Source organism: Notolepis coatsorum (genome assembly GCF_963971535.1).
Source record: "Notolepis coatsorum genome assembly, chromosome: 1".
Lineage (NCBI taxonomy): Eukaryota > Metazoa > Chordata > Actinopteri > Aulopiformes > Paralepididae > Notolepis > Notolepis coatsorum.
The window spans coordinates 40,755,994-40,773,909 of record NC_140165.1 but is presented as its reverse complement, the minus strand read 5'-3'; positions in this window follow the sequence as shown (position 1 = coordinate 40,773,909).

Here is a 17,916-nt window from a genome sequence, read left to right as displayed (position 1 = left end):
TGCAGATGAGGGTACATTTCAATAAATATAGGCAATAAAGAATTTGAATCTAAATGTATAGGCTACTATGAGTAAGAGTAAAAGTAAAGAGTACACAAGGCGAGAGTTTCACATTTCAAGTTTCTTTATTAGTTGTCATGCAGAAATACAGAATACTTTTGCATGAAATGCTTCTTTCTGTTTTGCTCCTGAGAGTATGCTAGATAAAATAACAAGATAGTATAAAATAGTATAATATAAGTATAAAATAGAAAGTCAAGTACGTAAACAAGTGTAAACAAAACAAAAATGTTAAATATACAGTTACAGTATATGTACAGTCTATACAATGCAGATACAGTACAGTGTAGAAATGGTGAGGTATAGCTTAGCTTGTGGTGCCACCTTGTGGTGGTTAGGTGCAATGAGGTGCATGAGATTGATGCCAATAAATGTAAAGTGTAAAGCTCCTTCGTTCTGAGTCTCTCTGTGCTTGCCATGAAACTCCGGTATCGCTTGCCTGACCGCAGTAGTTCAAAGAGGCAGTTGTTTGGGTGGCTGGGGTCTTTGATTATTCTCTTAGCCTTACCCATGCAGTGCTTGTTGTAAATGTCTTGGAGAGTGGGAAGCCCCCCTCCAATTGTGCGTTCGGCTGAACAGGCCACTCTGTAGTCTGCTACAGTCTTGTGCGGTGCTATTCCAAAACCAGGAAGTGATATTGCCAGTCAGGATGCTCTCTATTGTGTAGTAGAAGTTCTTGAGGATCTTCTGACTCACTTTGAACTTCCTTAGGCACCTAAGGAAGTAAAGGCGTTGTCGTGCCTTCTTCACTACACTGTCAATGTGTGTGGTCCTCGGATATGTGGACTCCGAGGTACTTAAAACTGTTCACTCTCTCAACCGGTGCCCTGTCGATGCTGAGGGGGCTGTAGTCCCTGACCCCCGACCTCCTAAAGTCCACAATCATCTATTTTGTTTTGCTGACGTTCAGGGAGAGGCTGTTCTCTTGACACCATCCCGCTAGAACCTTTACCTCTTCCAGGTAGGCCCTCTCGTCGTTTGCAGAGATCAGGTCCACCACTACTGTGTCGTCAGCCCCATATGTTGAGAGTGATGGATGAGGAGGTGCAGTTGCCTGCTCTCACCACCTGGGGTCTGCCCGTCAGGAAGTCCGAGACTCACTGGCAGAGGTCATAGTTCAAGCCCAGGTCCCTGAGCTTGGCTATGAGTTTGGAGGGGACTATGGTATTGAATGCTGAGCTGTAGTCGATGAATAGCATTCTCACATAGTTCCCCTGCCTCTTGTCCAGGTGTGATGCTGCTGTGTGCAGCACATGTGCTATGGCATCCTCTGTGGACCTGTTGGAGCGGTATGCAAAATGCAGGGGGTCCAGGTTGATGGAGGGAGGAACAGATGTAGCCCTTCACTAGCTTCTCAAAGCACTTCATGGCTATGGAGGTGAGAGCTACAGGGCGGTTGAGTCAAGCAGGCTTGGATTTTTTGGGTACAGGGATAATGGTGGACTTCTTCAGACAGGTGGGGATGACAGCCTGTTCTAAGGACATGTTAAATATGTCAGTGAATACCGGGGCCAGTTGGTCGGCACACACTTTTAGGACGCGGCCGGGGATACCGTCCAGTCCTGCTGCGGTGTGCCCACAGCACAGACGCGTACAAGCACAAGAGTATAAGTGTGGCTTTTGTCCTTCAAGGTGAATGTCAGGGGTTAAACAGAGTGGACAAACCAAATACAAATGCAACTGTTCCCTCCGGCGAGAGTTACAGAGTAGCAGTCAATGTACGGGACAAGGGAGGTCCCGTATAGGACAAACAAGTTAGCCCAATATACGAGATATAACGGCTACTAGGGGACAGTTGGTGACGAGACAGTTGGTGACCCTACACATGGTTACTCTGCCCTTAGTGGTGGCTCACAGGCATTGCACTTTGTACCTCGTTTATAGATTGTGTGTTTCAAGTTCAAGTTGTTTTATTTGTCACATAAAGTACATGCACATTCTAGTGAAACATTCTGTATGACCCTCCTGGGATTGTGCATCATACAGTAAAGAAGTAAAAGAGTAAAGACCAAACACTATACGACTATACAAATGTAAAAATTTGGAAATATTTACAATATGGTGTGATGTTTAAAGTGTTTAAAGTGAATATTTAAGATGAAGTGAGTGAATCTTTAAAGTGAGTGTGTGCATGTGGAGGTTGTGTGCAATGAATGTAGAATGCATGAAACCAGGATCTGTAATGTCGGTCTCATTCAAATCGTTGACCAACCCACTCACAGTGGTGGGAACACCCTTGACCTAGTCCTAGCCCACGGTCTCACTGTGTCAAATTTGACCGTTTCCCCCTATGTTCCTGCTCTCGCAGACCACTACCTCATCAAATTTCAAATTGATCTGATGGTTTCTCGCCCAGACAGTGTAGAATCCTACATGAGCCGTCGTATTAACGCCTCAAGTGTCCCAACTCTAGTTAACTGCCTACCAGACACCCTCTCTCCCTTCCTCTCTTACTCTGGCCACCTTGATCTCTTTACAGACAAACTTAAGGCCGCCCTTCGTAGCACGCTCGACATTGTCGCTCCCCTTAAGCCTAAAATTAAACGTGCTCCGCAAAAACTAACTCCCTGGTTTACGGAGGAAACGCGCTCCTTTAAAAAGGCTTGTCGCAAACTTGAACATAAATGGCGTTCGACCAAACTCGAAGTATTCCGCCTTGCCTAGAATGATAGTTTACGTAACTACAAAAAGGCACTCTCACTTGCCAAAACCTCATATTTTTCCAGGCTCATAAATGAAAACAAAAACAACTCAAAGTTTCTGTTTGACACAGTTGCAAAACTTACGCAGAAACAACCAAGTGCCCTAAACCATGCGTTCTCGGCTAACGAATTCATGACATTTTTTACCAAGAAAATTTACCTCATTAGAGATGAAATTGTTGCTTTACTCAACAATCAGAGTCCCTCCCAACCTCTGATGGGCCTTCCCCCTGACTTTGATTCCAGCCATACGCTATGCTGCCTTGAAAACGTCTCACTTAGTGCCCTCTCTAAACTGGTTGGCGCGGCTAAACCCTCAACCTGTCTGTTTGACCCTCTTCCAGCAACTCTCATCAAAAAACTCTTCCCAACTCTAGGCCCTGCCCTACTCAATATCTTCAACACCTCCTTGTCTACTGGCGTGGTGCCCCTGGCCTTTAAATCAGCCGTCATTAAACCACTACTTAAAAAACTGAACCTCGACCCTCTAATCTTGAAAAATTACAGACCTATCTCCAATCTTCCGTTCCTATCCAAAGTGTTAGAACGAATCTTACTGACCATTTATCAAACAATAATATTTTTTTTTATCCACTTTTTCTCCCATTTTCTATTTTTCTCCCATCCCAATTTTCATATCGTCCAATTCAACCCTCCCCTGTCTTCGAACGTTGTTTCTTGCCTCCCACAAGCCGGCTGCAATGTGGACTAAGTCATACATAGCACGAGTCCCCTCCGATACTCGAGGTAACAGCCGTCGCATCTTTTCACCTGCGCGGCTCGATCTTTCAGCGTCGGGGGTCTGGGCTTTGGAGGGGCCCCGCCCCCGTCGCTTCTTGATTCTACTGCGCAGGCGCACCAACCGACCTGTAGGAGTCGCTGTCCACAACGCCCGATCCCCACCCTTCAGTTTCCCTCCCCGTAATACGGCCAATGTGTATTACTGTGGACGACCAGCTAAACTGAAAGCAATGTGGAGAGCGGGGCTCGAACAGGAGGCATCCTGTTCGAGCCTAGTCTCCAGCATTCGTTGCGTGCGCCTTGCCCAGTGCGCCACGTAGCCGCCCATCAAACAATAATCTTAATGAATCTTTTCAATCTGGCTTTAGAGCCTTACACTCCACCAAAACGGCGGTTACCAAAGTCACAAATGACTTACTGCTCTCTCTTGACTCAAACCTCACTTATGTGCTCTTATTGCTTGATCTCAGTGCAGGTCGGCTTGAGAATCATGTTGGCATACGGGGTCTCGCACTAGCTTGGTTTAAATCATATTTAACTGATAGAACACACTGCGTGGTCTATAATGATTTAACATCTGAGACCCTCCCAGTGCAATGTGGTGTCCCACAAGGCTCTGTCCTGGGCCCTTTGCTATTTTCGATTTACATGCTACCCCTCGGCGATATCATACGTGAATTTGGCATAAACGTTCATTTTTACGCTGATGACACCCAATTATATATACCTATTAAGCCAAATGATTCCTCCCAACTACAAAACCTTGAGGCCTGTTTGCTTGCCGTCAAAAAATGGATGTCGCAAAACGTTCTTCTCCTTAATGCAGATAAAACTGAGATGTTAATTGTTGGCCCCCCAAACCACAGAGGCCTGTTTCAGGACATCTCCCTCAACTTTGATACCTGTCATGTATCCCAGAGCTCCACCATAAAAAACCTCTGAGTCATTTTTGATTCCTCCCTCTCATTTAATGCACATATAAAAAAATTCATCAAAATTGCATTCTTCCATCTTCGTAATATCGAAAAAATTCGCCCCATTTTAACTCTGGCTGATGCTTAAACCCTGATTCATGCTTTTGTCTCATCACGTCTAGACTACTGTAATGCACTTTTTTCAGGCCTACCTAATTCAAGCATCAAAAATCTTCAACTCGTGCAAAATGCGGCTGCACGGATACTAACTAGAACTAGAAAATTTGATCACATCACACCAGTTTTGTCCGCCCTACACTGGCTTCCTATTCAAGCCCGATCTGACTTTAAAGTGCTACTCCTCACCTACAAAAGTTTAAATGGGCTTGCACCGCTCTATCTATCCAATCTCATCTCCCGATACTCGCCCGCTCGTGCTCTGCGCTCACAAAATGCGGGGCTTCTATCGATTCCTAGGGTTAAAAAGAAATCCGCCGGCCACAGAGCCTTTGTCTACCACGCTCCCTACCTGTGGAACAAATTACCTGCCGTCATCAGGGGCGCCTGCTCTGTCGAAGCTTTTAAATCCCTGCTTAAGACCCATCTTTTCTCTCTCTCCTTCAACCTACCCTGATCACACCTGGTCGGGGACTGACCTTTAGATTAATCTGTCTAGTTTAGTTAGGACGTTTATTTTCCCCCATGTCTGCTTTTTTGCAGCACCACAAACATGGGAACTCTCTAACTCCCCGTCCCCCCCCGTCCCCCCCTCCCTCCCCCCACTTCCCCCCTCCCCCCCCCCTTCCCTCCCCCATCTCTCTGAGTGCCTGTCTCCTAGCGCTGACTAAGGTGATGGATGCCTCGGGGTCTTGGCCAAGATTGCAGTGACTGCTCTACATGGACCACCGAGGCCTTGGATCAGTTACTTACCGTCGTCTGTCCGTGGTCCTGTCAACTGATGTGTCAACGCGGTTTCATTGCTGGGTTAAGTACTTCTATTCTATTCACATAATATGCTTACTTCATATATCTACTCTATTCACATAATGCTTACCACTTGTATCTATTGCTATGTCCGCCCACTACAATCACACGAGCTGTCTAGAGCCTGTCCCGTCTCCCTGTCCCCCTGTGAGTTGCTGTCCTGGAGTGCTGACCGGAGTGTCGGACGTCCCGTGATGAAGGCCGGGAGGATGCGACCCTCTCTGCGTGCCCTCCTGTCTCCGGAGGTCTCGTAGTGGTGACCGGAGTGCCGGACGTCCCGCGATGATGTCGGGGAGGTCGCAGCCCTCTCTGCGCCGCCCCCTATCTCCCTGTCTCCGGCTGTCCCTGAGCAATGACCGGAGTGTTGAATGTCCCGTGATTAAGACGGGGAGGACGCGACCTTCTTTGCACCGCCCCTGTGCCTCAAATAGATTCGCTATCAGCTCTATCTTCAATCTTTCAAAATGTTCAGTTGCTATCGCTATCAGCTCTATCTTTAATCTTTCAAAATGTTCAGTTGCTATTGCATGCACTCATCTGTGTTTCACTACACACTTGAGTGCATGCTTACCAACTGTTAGTCTGCAACACTACTATCACCGACATCCAGTGTGCGATCCATAGCATCATCTTTGGGTGAGCCCCGTCGTCGGGGGGGGGGTCACATATTTGTCATGTGTAGGTGGGTTTTCCAGCAAACTCACCACTCTCGCTGCCGTTGAATTCGTAAGGGCTGCTACCACATAGTAGTACTTGGTGGCATCCGCGGTAATATTCCTGAGAGCGAATTGGGCTTGCGCGAACCAAGCGTTGGCACTCTGCGCAGCTTGAGTGAAACTGCGTTCAAAGTTCTGCGATCTGCGTTCTGTTGTTCAGTTGACATGTTCGATATAATCTCCGAAATACGTCCAAGGGTCACAAATGTAGGAATGCAGTAATGATAGCGTAGACGGAGTCGTGTTCCGATGCAAAAACCCTAGTTTATTACGCACTCTACTGTCGCACAAACAACACCCATTCAACTTTCACTGTCTCTCTTTAACTACGTCATCCCCCGCTAAGGGTCATGGGAGATGTAGTAAACACCACAAAAGGCTAGAATGCCGTGAATTGTGTCCCAGTAAGTAGCCACTACACGCAAATCATTAATCATACATCCAAAATAGCATACGTTTATTATTATACACGATGATGATACAGCTCCCAGGGGAGCTTTAGAGACCCCCAGGGGAGCTGATGTCTGATCTAGGGGAGCTATAGCTCACCGGGCTCCCCTCTTGGATCGCACCCTGCCGGCATCTAAGAAGGGAGATCCCCCCTTGAATGGCCCTTCTAAGGTTTCTCTCCTCCACACTGCCTGTGAAGCATTTTTCCCTATTGTTAGGTTTTAGTGAGTTTTTCCTTACCTTCGCGTGGGGTATGTCTGGGAGTGCTTGCATTCTTTCATTTATTTGCATTTATTTTAAATTTGTTGGACCTTATGGTGTTCTTGTTCTGTTCTTGACTTATTGTTATGTTTTCTTCTTGACTTGTTTAAAGAAGACATGTACGGCCCATGGGGACATTAACGTGTGTTGTCGGGCCTTATAAATAAATTTGATTTGATTTGATTTGATAATCACACCAAATAATGTGTTTAACCAATTGAGAAAAACTGTAATGTTACAGTACATTGAGTCCACATTGAGCAGCCTGATGGCCTGGGGATAGAAGCTCTTCTTGAGTCTCTCCATGAGACTCCGGTAGCGCTTGCCTAACCGCAGCAGTGCAAAGAGGCAGTTGTTTGGCTGACTAGAGTGACTCTGCATCGCCTGGTTATGGTGTTATGGTACACAATGCCGCTTCACTTCAGACACTTTAACACACTTTATATTTATATTTATTGGTAAAGAGATTTGCACTACAACTCATACCTCATTGCACCTTACCCTAAGTTGTACCTAAGACCCTAAGACGCCTGCGAACCCCAGCTACTAGGACAGAGAGACTTCGGCTCAGCTTCTTCCCCCAGGCCATCAGAACCTTGAACATTGAACTCTCCACACACAAGCACACATGAGCACACACACGACACACACTGTACACGCTCACACACTAGCAGCCACTTTAACATGAGCAAGCACACACTCATGCTGCACACGCCCACACTTATGGCCACTAAGGAAAGGTCACTTTAAAAATAGTATAGTAACAGTAACAGTGTATTGCACTACCAAAGGACCTAGCATGTCCTCCATGCTCTGTAAATAACTTATGTACAAATACCGATATGCCCTACTATGTTACTTGTTTATTGCACAATGTTGTTTTATTGGATTCTATGTTGTTACTACTGTATTGCACATTGTTGCGGGCAAGACCACCCGCATTTCACTGTATACTTGTATGCCGTGACAAATAAAACTCTTGACTTGACTTGACTTACCTCATCCCATTTCTGCATTGTACTTTATATTGTATTGTAACTCAGTTACAAATTATTTATTTCCTACTCTGTATTATATATTGTATGTATATTGAACACTTTTGTTTTGAACACTTTTGTTTACACTTTTGACTTCTATTTTTTACTTATCTATTTTATTTTTATCTAGCACACTCTCAGGAGCAGAACAGGAAAAAGCATTTCATATAAAAGTATTCTGTATTTTTGTATGACAACTAATAAAGAAACTTGAACTTGCTGTTCCACCACAGTATGCCACGGGATATTCATTGTAGAGGTCCTATACACATATTTGTATATGTAAAGAATGTTTAAAACATGACAATGCCCCGTCCGTCGAATAATTGCTATTACCATTTACCACACATATCTATCGCATGGTTACATAAAAAAAGGCACTAACATGACCCATGTACAGTACATAGACCAGGAGACCGAGTTTGTGGAGTCAAAGGTCCGTATAATCAGTATATATGGGGAGTTTGACTTCCAAATCAGTTTCCCTGTAACAATCATTAATTGGCATGAGCGGGATCACGCGACTGTATCCCCGTCAGGTCATGTGGGTATCGTTAGTGTCCACCAAGTCGGTCTCCCATAATGCAGTGCGGATGGAGCAGTTCATAGCATCATCGCCATGCCTCAAGGATTGCTCCCGGCGCAGGCAGGGACTGGTTAATGAACCCGCAGAGGTCACTGAAACATCACTGACGATTTTAAGGATTAACATTTTCAAACAGATCTTTTTGTGGGTTTTCCTTTTAAGTGCTTCTTACAGTATGCTGTCAGTCACGCTGCCTATTTGCATTATCCTTGAGACGGGTGCACACGCTAGAGACATGCAGTGCCATAAATATAACACATAACTCTGTATGATACAATAATGCTGTATACCATATATATATATATATATATATATATATATATATATATATATATATATATATATATATATATATATATATATATATATATATATATATATATATTATTCTTACCATCTATCTATCTACATCCGTCTACTCTGTACATACCTGCATATAATCCTTTAGATAATATATATAGAGATATATAATACTACAACTATGTACATACATCTGATTAGGACTGTTACTCAGTAGTACTCATTTATATATCTTATACCCAGTTTAATCCCCTGTACATTGTGTATTACTATTCCACTTTAGTGTTAAATTTGCACTCTGGTTGGATGCCAGACTTATTTCCATTGTACTGTACGTTGTACTGTATATTGACAATACATTTGAATTTTTTTTGTTGAATCCAATTTTGTATTTAACTTTATTTAACAGATTGCAGAATGGGTACAATACAGTACGGCTCAATACACACAATTGTGAAGGGGATGCTGACCAGAGAAAGATGTTTGTCTTGTTTACATCAGGGTCCCCCATTTTCAATTCATAGTGACATTTATTACATACACAACATACATGACATTTATGACATAGGGACATACAGGTATATAGAGCAGATTCTCTGAACATGAGTCAAAGTGCCATAGCTGTCAACCACCACTAGGGGTAGAGTGGCTACCCGTGAGTGACTGAGTGATTGAGTGACAGACATCGCTGATCTATGAGGTGCTTTGCATCTAAAGATGCACCCAGTGTAATAACTGGTAACGTTGAAGTGTGCAGCAGACTCCGTACTGACCCTCTCTCTGGAATTGTCTTCTCCTTTAGTAAACAATGTTTGTTAACACATTGACCGCCAATCACGTTGTACGACGGGTTTGCTGGTCATGTGAATTCTGCCAAACCATGGCGTACGACGTTATTGAGATCATATTTAATTTTTTCGCCATGGTATTCATAATTCCGCCACCCAGCCTCTGCTGAGACAGTGGGACTCTGCACAACAGTGCAACGCTTCAATGCCGCCGCCAGGTGGATGATCGGGTGAGTTACAACCGGAAATGGATCTGGTGATCTCAGTGCATCTGGGAAATCCGTCCGGCAGTCACATATTGTTGCGGGACTCTAGACACACATCCGTGTATATGGATCGCTGCCATAACTCAATAATCGATATGATTTGGGCGTTTATTGCGCCATACAAACCGGAAATGGATCTAGTCGATTGACGTCAAATAAGTGGGATCTTTTTCCTCCAGTCTCATCGGCGAACGGTAAGAGGACAGTAACGTTACTTTCAGCTTGATTGTTTATTCTTTTCAATGCAAACCGCTCTGATCAATAAACGGAATTATAAACGACCCCCCCCCCCTTTCATCCGCGCATGATGAGTCATAACGTTTAGGATCGTATTCAGTTGGATTTTTTAATATAGCATGTATCGCGAATAAACTGCAATCGATAATCTATATTATGCGTTTAGGCCTATAACTAGCGTTCTAGGAATTACTGCAGAAAACGATAAAAACTTATATTCTAGGGATCGTGTCCTCGCCCTTTAACCTAGGGCGGGGGACGAGGCAAGGTTCCCCGCTTTCTCCCCAAATGTTTGCGCTTTTCCTCGAACCACTTGCTATCGCATTGAGGAATAATCAGGACATCAAAGGGATAATAGTGGGGCAGGTAGAACATAAATTATTTTTATATGCGGACGATATCTTATTGGTATCCAGCAATCCTCGAACAGCAGTTGGGATCATTGGAAATGTTATCGAGTCCTTCTCCGAAATATCTGGATACACAATCAACTGGAGCAAGTCAGAAGCAATGCCTCTCTCTAAATGCTGTCCCCCTGATATCAGAAGGGGGTGGCAATACAGATGGATGCCGTCAGGATTGATATACCTAGGAATAAAGCTGATCCCAGGTCTGAAAGAGTTGATGCAAGCCAATATTGCCCCTATAATCGAACACATTAGTGCTCTGACCCAGAATTGGGCCAAAATGAATATGTCCCTCCTGGGAAAGATAAACCTAGTGAAAATGATATTAGCTCCCAAATTAAACTATATCCTATATATGTTGCCGCTGACTCTCCCGACCCAGTTACTCAAACAGTATGACAAAGTCATTAATGTATATCTGTGGGGGGGCAAAAGGCCGCTGTTTGGACGGACCAAAATGTATGCAGCAAAGGAAAATGGCGGTTTATCCCTGCCTAAACTAGACTGGTATCACTATGCATTCTCGCTCTCCCAGCTCTCCAAACTGAATCACTCGTCTGAGGAGGCACCTGCTTGGGTCAGGATGGAGGAGGAAATGATATATCCCTCATCTCTGGAATCCTTCCTGACACAATCAGACAGACCTACACCTCTTAAAAACCCTTTGATGGCATTTATCAGGGAAACTTGGAATCAATCGCACAAAATGACTGGTGATAGCCCATACTTAACTACGAGAGCCTCTATATGGTATAATAAGAAACTAAAGATTGGGAAGAAATCAGTCATATGGGACGATTGGGTTAAAAGGGGGATACATGTACTGGGTGATATAGCCGGGGAGGATGGGGTTTTGCCTTTTGAGGATATTAAGGAGGATTTTGATATAGATAATAAAAACTTTTATAAATTCCTACAGATTAGACATTGTATATCGTCATCAATAGGAGGACCAAAGTGCGGCCCAATTACTGCAATTCAAGAAATATTCTGTAAAGGATGGCGCAGGAAAGGCGGTGCGTCAAGATTTTATGATGTTATAAGAGAATACAATGCACCCAAATTGGCGGGTTTGAGATTGAGCTGGGAGAACGATGTACATGAGGAGATTACTGAGGAAATGTGGGAGAAACTGGTATCCAAATGGAGTAAATTCTCTAGGGAGGCGCAATCACAACTTATTTTTTACAAAGTACTGAACAGAAGCTATTGGACGCCCAGTAAACTGGCCAGACTGAAATTAAGGGACAGTGACATCTGCTGGAGATGTGAGAAGGAGACAGGCACTTTACTGCACATGTTGTACGAATGTGAGAAGGTCCGGAAAATGTGGGATCAAATTGTGATATTCCTAAGTAAGGTCCTGAATGTGAAGATAAATAACGCCCCAATGGCATGTGTTTTGGGTATAGTACCGAAAGGGATTAAGCTGCCTAAATACCGGGGAATGTGGTATAGAATGGCCATGATATCAGGATGTAGAATTGCATTACGACATTGGAAATCACCTGTTGATATTACTTTTAAAGAATGGATGGAACTAATGTTTCGGACAGCATCATATGAAAGGGTGACGTATAGAGTCGCAGGGAGAGAGGATATTTTCGCTGAGATATGGGACAGTTTTCTACACCTGACTGAACGACCTGAGGACAAAATGATTAAGATGGGAATACAATATTATCAAGGATGAATATGAAAAAGGGGATTTGATCTGATGATACTTGTGTTCTGTGATATATTATGTATATATGTACATATATTTTATGTCCGGATGGGGTGTCTATGGAATGGTCAATGTCTCTATCACACTCACATGTGCGCAGATATAGCCACATACAAGTATCTAGGATACACATATTCATATGTGTACATAATAGGCTTACACGCACTCATATACACAAGGATAAGGTATACACGTCAGGGGCACACATAAATGCACATACTCATGTATAGGAAATAGACATACATACACCTACATATACACATAGTTGAGATATAGGCTTTCACTGACACATAGGGGGATACACAAGTATATAGGAGACACACACATACGTAGCTGAAACGTGGAAAAAAGGAAAAAAGGAAAAAAAAAAAAAAAGAAAAGAAAAGAGGCAGCACATACCTGCCCGCAGGTAGATCGGCCTACATGTAGCGTATGACGTATATATATATATATATAACAGGGATGTATATGCACAATGTATAGTATGTTTTTTTTTTGTAAGTGTTTTTTTTTATTTCCATGTCAGTTATTAATGTGTTTGTATGAGTCTCTTACATGTTTTGTATGTTGCTACAAAAACGAAAAAGGCGAATCTTGGATGTTGGATACTATGCTGTGAAAAGATACACTGTGAATAATGGAAAGATTGGTACAAAAATATCAATAAAAAAAAAAAAAAAAAAATTATATTCTAGACGGTATTTTCGTATGAATCTAAGAATGAAAAAGTATAACGTTCCTACATCCTGAACGATAGATAATCGATGTTGAATGGGCCATAGTAATGTCAATTTAGCAATACAATTTAAAAAGTTATAGGCCTGCAAAGAAGGTGACCATCTCCATAGACTGGTGGCAGTGATCATACATTGATGGATAGAAGCGTGGCAGTCAATGTGTTAATGCACAGACAATTGAAGGACCCATCTATTATGTTACCATTGATTAACATAAAAATACTCAATGATAATTACCGTCGGTTTTGAGGGTGCAGGAATAAAATAAAAGGATAACAAACAAATGACAGGACTGTGCAGACAGGATCAGCCCCAGAACACAGGGTAGAACAAAACAGATATTCACAAGGGAATGACGAGAACAAGAAACACCTGGGCCGATTACAAATGGATACACTTTGGAGGGGAACAACAAAGAACTACAGGAAGCCAAGACAAGGAACTACAACTAAGGCACAGGACAGGGAACACAATACAAAACGTTAGGTTATAACTATAACCAAGTTCTGTTAGTAATGGTGACGCTCGGCGTCACTCACGCACTGTACCTCGCTTGTGCACGCGCACTGAATAAAATTCCACAATGTACCTTTATCCCAATATTCGTCTGACATCAGCTTACCTTCATAAGCAGGTGTGTGGCCACCTACACGCCTCCTTCCCAAGCTTTCACCACAAGGTGAGATCAAGGGCTGCAGCGGCGTCGGACGCCGAGCGTCACCATTACTAACAGAACTTGGTTATAGTTATAACCTAACGTTCTGTATCGTAACGGCTCTCGCTCGGCGTCACTCACGCACAAGGGAGGCCGAGCGAGAGCCATCGGCCGACAAATACACCCCGCTGAGGCCCCCCACAACCATCAGATCAGGGAGGACCGAGCCCCCCCGACCCCCCCTAATGGAGGGCACCGGGAGGGCGACGGACCCGGGAGGGCGACGGACCCGACCGTGCGAAGAGGCACTCAAGCAACTCAACGCACAGGGTGAGCAGACCGTGGCCTGACCCCACGACTACCCACACGCACAACCCGCATGCCACCCGGGAACGAACGGAAGGAACGACCTCGTTACTGCCCCCAGAAATCACGGGGTCAAGAGCAAACCCAACCCCGTGGCAAGGCCGTAGCAGCGGAGCGCGAAGGAAGACCCAGACCCACCAAAGGGACTGGACCCCCTGGAAAACGGGGGCCCGGAGAAGTCCATGATGCCAGCATCAAGACCCCCCCAGGTGGTCACCTAGTGACCCCGCCCCCCACATCGCCAGCGTATTCGGACAAAGGCCCCTCACAAGAGCGGGCCCTGTCCCCCCAATAGCACACCGCCTGGCACACTGACCCTGCAGGACAGGCAGCCAGCATGGCCGTAAGACCAAAGGCTTACCACGGAAGCAGGCAGCGCACCGGGGAAAAACCAGGCAACAGGCTGTAACCCGAGCCTGGAGTACTGCGGACGAGACAGGCGCCAGAGGGGTCAGCTGAAACAGCCGCCCCGGCGGAAGGGGCGTATGCTGGCGTTGTTGACCACCATGACAAAGCCTCCCTCAATGAGGCAGCGAAGGCTGACACGATCGGCAGACGTCATGAACGTGCAGGGGCACACTCAACCGGGCAACCCGGGAGTTGACACTGCACCAACACACCAGAGAACCAACCACCCAAACGTTACCCTATGCGGTGGTTGGTCCCATAACCCCTCAAGAAAAAACTCCAAAACGTACCTGCGGGGACTACCGCAGTACAAGTGTTTTAGTTTCCAACAGGGTTATCCCAGGCCTACGGGTCGACGAAACATTACTTCGGACCGGGCCCGGCGATACGGGGAGCACAGGGTCCCCCGAGGAGGTCAAAGACCACCCCAACAGGCCCCTCTTCGCCATGCGTAAGAGAAGAGTGAAAATAATGGAGAACCAGCCCCAAGCACCCCGTACTTGGTATTCCCAGGAGGTCTCCCAACCAAGTACTAACCAAGACCAACCTGCGTAGCGGCCGAGATCTGACGAGATCTGGCGTATACAGGTCGGCACGGCCGTAAGCCATTACGACAGTGCAGAGTACTATGTACCCACAAGAGTCTCCATAGCGCCTAACCCTGTGACACCCGGACCGACCTGGCATTTCTCCCCCTGGAAAAAAGCCCAAGTCCCTCAGGGTACCAGAACAGCAGATCTGCATCCCCGGCGGACAACGGGTTTAACTGATCCGGACCAGCGTGACCAGAACAAGTCCTGTGCCCTAACCACGCCGACATGCCAACTCCAGGAGAAGGGGCAGATATGCGTGTTGATCTTAAACATGAAAAGAAGGCGCCACCCAGACGTTCGGTGCGAACCGCGCCTGGTGGCCCACCCCCAGGGCGTGAGACCCTTCTACGTATGTTCAGATCCATTCCGTCATCATCCCCCGATATGAACGAGAATCCGTCGACAACCAACATAGGTGGTCGGAAGAGGAAAAAAACCCAATCCCAGTTGCTTTATAAAAACGCTGTTTTAACCCCAAGCAACCAAGGCGCGCCAGTCAGTTGCTTGATGTTCAACAGAACACCCCGAGCTAGCACTATGTATGCGTCGGGCATATCCACATCAATAACAGGCTATTTAGACCTTGCATTGAATCCCCAAGGCGCCCAGGGGAACGACAAGAGGGGTGTGATGCTTCCTAACCCCAACTCTTTTTAATAACAAAGAAAGAAGCATCAACAACATAAAACCCAAGCCACCTAGCCGGGAGTAAAGACTTTTTACATTTTTACATCCAGTCACCCCTTACTTAGAGGGTTTAGACCGAAATTCCCCAGAAAGCCTTCCCACATGAGTCGTAGTATGAAAAAGACATGTCAACTGTGAGTCACGTGACCAACTGACTCAACTGTACACAAAAAATCGAGCGTAGCAGACCCGTAAGCCCTACGCTCTAACCCGACACTTTAACACCACAGACCTTACGTAAAGATCTAACTCACGGAAGCCGTCGTCATAGCAATGTATATGCTATGACGGGGGGAAACCCCGCACACGACTCCTGTTTGTAATAGGAGCCGTGTCAGGACAACCCTTCACCCCCCCCCCCCCCCCCCCCCTCCCCCGCCAAGTCGTTGAACGGCTCGGCCCTGACTGGCTCAACAGGAAATGAGAAAAAATCCCATTGACCAATCAAGTGGGAAGGAGGGATTTATTCGGCACCCCCTCACAAAAAACCCTTTTTCCCTACATACAATAACAACTGTAGCATTTTGAGACCTTTGGTAGAACGCTAATGTATAGCGTAAGCTAATACAATGCCCGCTACCCACAGACTGTGAACAGGATTTATAACAAAACCAAGTCGTGTGTGTGTGAATCCTACACCCGCTTTCTATGTTGTACATAGAAAAAACACTGACAGAGAGTATAACGGCTAGGCCGTGGAACGTGTGTATACGAGCATTACTGCACCTAACACAACAGTGTTGTGGATCAACATTACTTTGCTTAAGCAACAGATCATACAACCAGCTTCTACCTGCATGTGGAGCGTCAGGCTAAGATAGAACCTTTCTATGACTGAGTGTATGCTTGCAGACCTTGCTTAATCTCATAACACGAACGTGCCTCATCCCTCAATGTAACAATGCAGATTCACATTTCGCAACCTCATCATATGTATTGTTGAAGAAACACACAGTTTGTTTGGCCAAATAATATAGTCCCCCTTTAAGGGGACTTTTTATTTATTTAGGCACAAAATTATCATGAGGGCCAGGGAGGGTATAGAGGGGACCACAGGGGGAAAAAGTCACTCAGCGGCGTCTGCTGCCTCGAGCCGCTCGGGTTTTGCCACCCCGAGAAGCCCCGGAGGGACGGTAGTTAATCGGCTGCTGGTCTCGTCGTTCCCTACCGTCTCCTCCGGTCATGGATGGGCCGGCGGCAGCAGAACCACCGTCTCTCCTCCTGGCCTTCTTGGACGGGCCAGCAGTGGCGGCGGAGGCAGTGGTAGGCACGGCGGAGGGAGCTCGACGTCGTGGAAGCCTTCTGACTCCACCGGGAAGGACGGGAGGCGGAAAATGGGGTTGGAGAACGGATCTCTCCTCTGCCATCTCTCTGCACGTTGAGGTCATCAGCTGCAGGGCCTTCCCGAATAGTCCAGCATCGGAGAGGTTGGCCGTCAGAAGAGGGGCTCTCTTCTTCTCTGGCACTCGAGCCTGCTCCAGCCAAAGGTGGCGCTGGTTCAGGGTAGCCAGGGCGCGCACTTTCCCAGAGGCTATGGCCTGCACCTGGGTAAGATGCAGTACAGCTCCTGCCGCCTGGGTGATCTGATCGCGTTGCACCTCGGTCAGATCCGTGCCGCCCATCATTATCCCCGATACAAATCTAACCAGCTGCGCGATGTTAGAAGCAGCAGCCAGCGACTGTGTACCAGCGATAAATGACTGGTCACCCCAATATGCCAATCGCCTAGCCGATTTTCCTTGGAGAACCGGCTTGCATAACGGCTCCCACACCACATCCGGACAGAGGAGAGCGGCCATCGGCCTATCAAGCCGTGGCACGCCCTCTCTCATACCTTTGACCAACCCCGCCACCCGCGTAACTGGTACGTAGGCGGGGGTAAGTCCCATGATGTGAGACACCACCTGGCCCCGACGAACATAGGCCCCCATTGAGGGGAGAAATGGGTAGACAACGTCCACCCCTCTCACCGGGCGACGCTGCCAGAGATGACCTATGAGATCATCGGGGGCAGGAGCAGGCAATGGCTGCGGCAGCGGCACGCCGTTTGCAGCGGCAGCTACCGCCATGAGCTCGGGGAACAAAGCCTGCAGTTCCCCCTGCTGACCTTCCTCCACCGAACCCGCATCCCTCACATGCAGCAGGCTTCGACCGGTTGAGGAGCCACAGTCTGATGTGGCTGATAGCAGGGCATCCTGCCGATGAGGCCGAGGTGGTTCCCCGACATCCTCGAACAAGGCGCCCCAAGGAGACATTTCTCCCCCCTCCAGTGTTACCTGGACAGGAGGGATACTC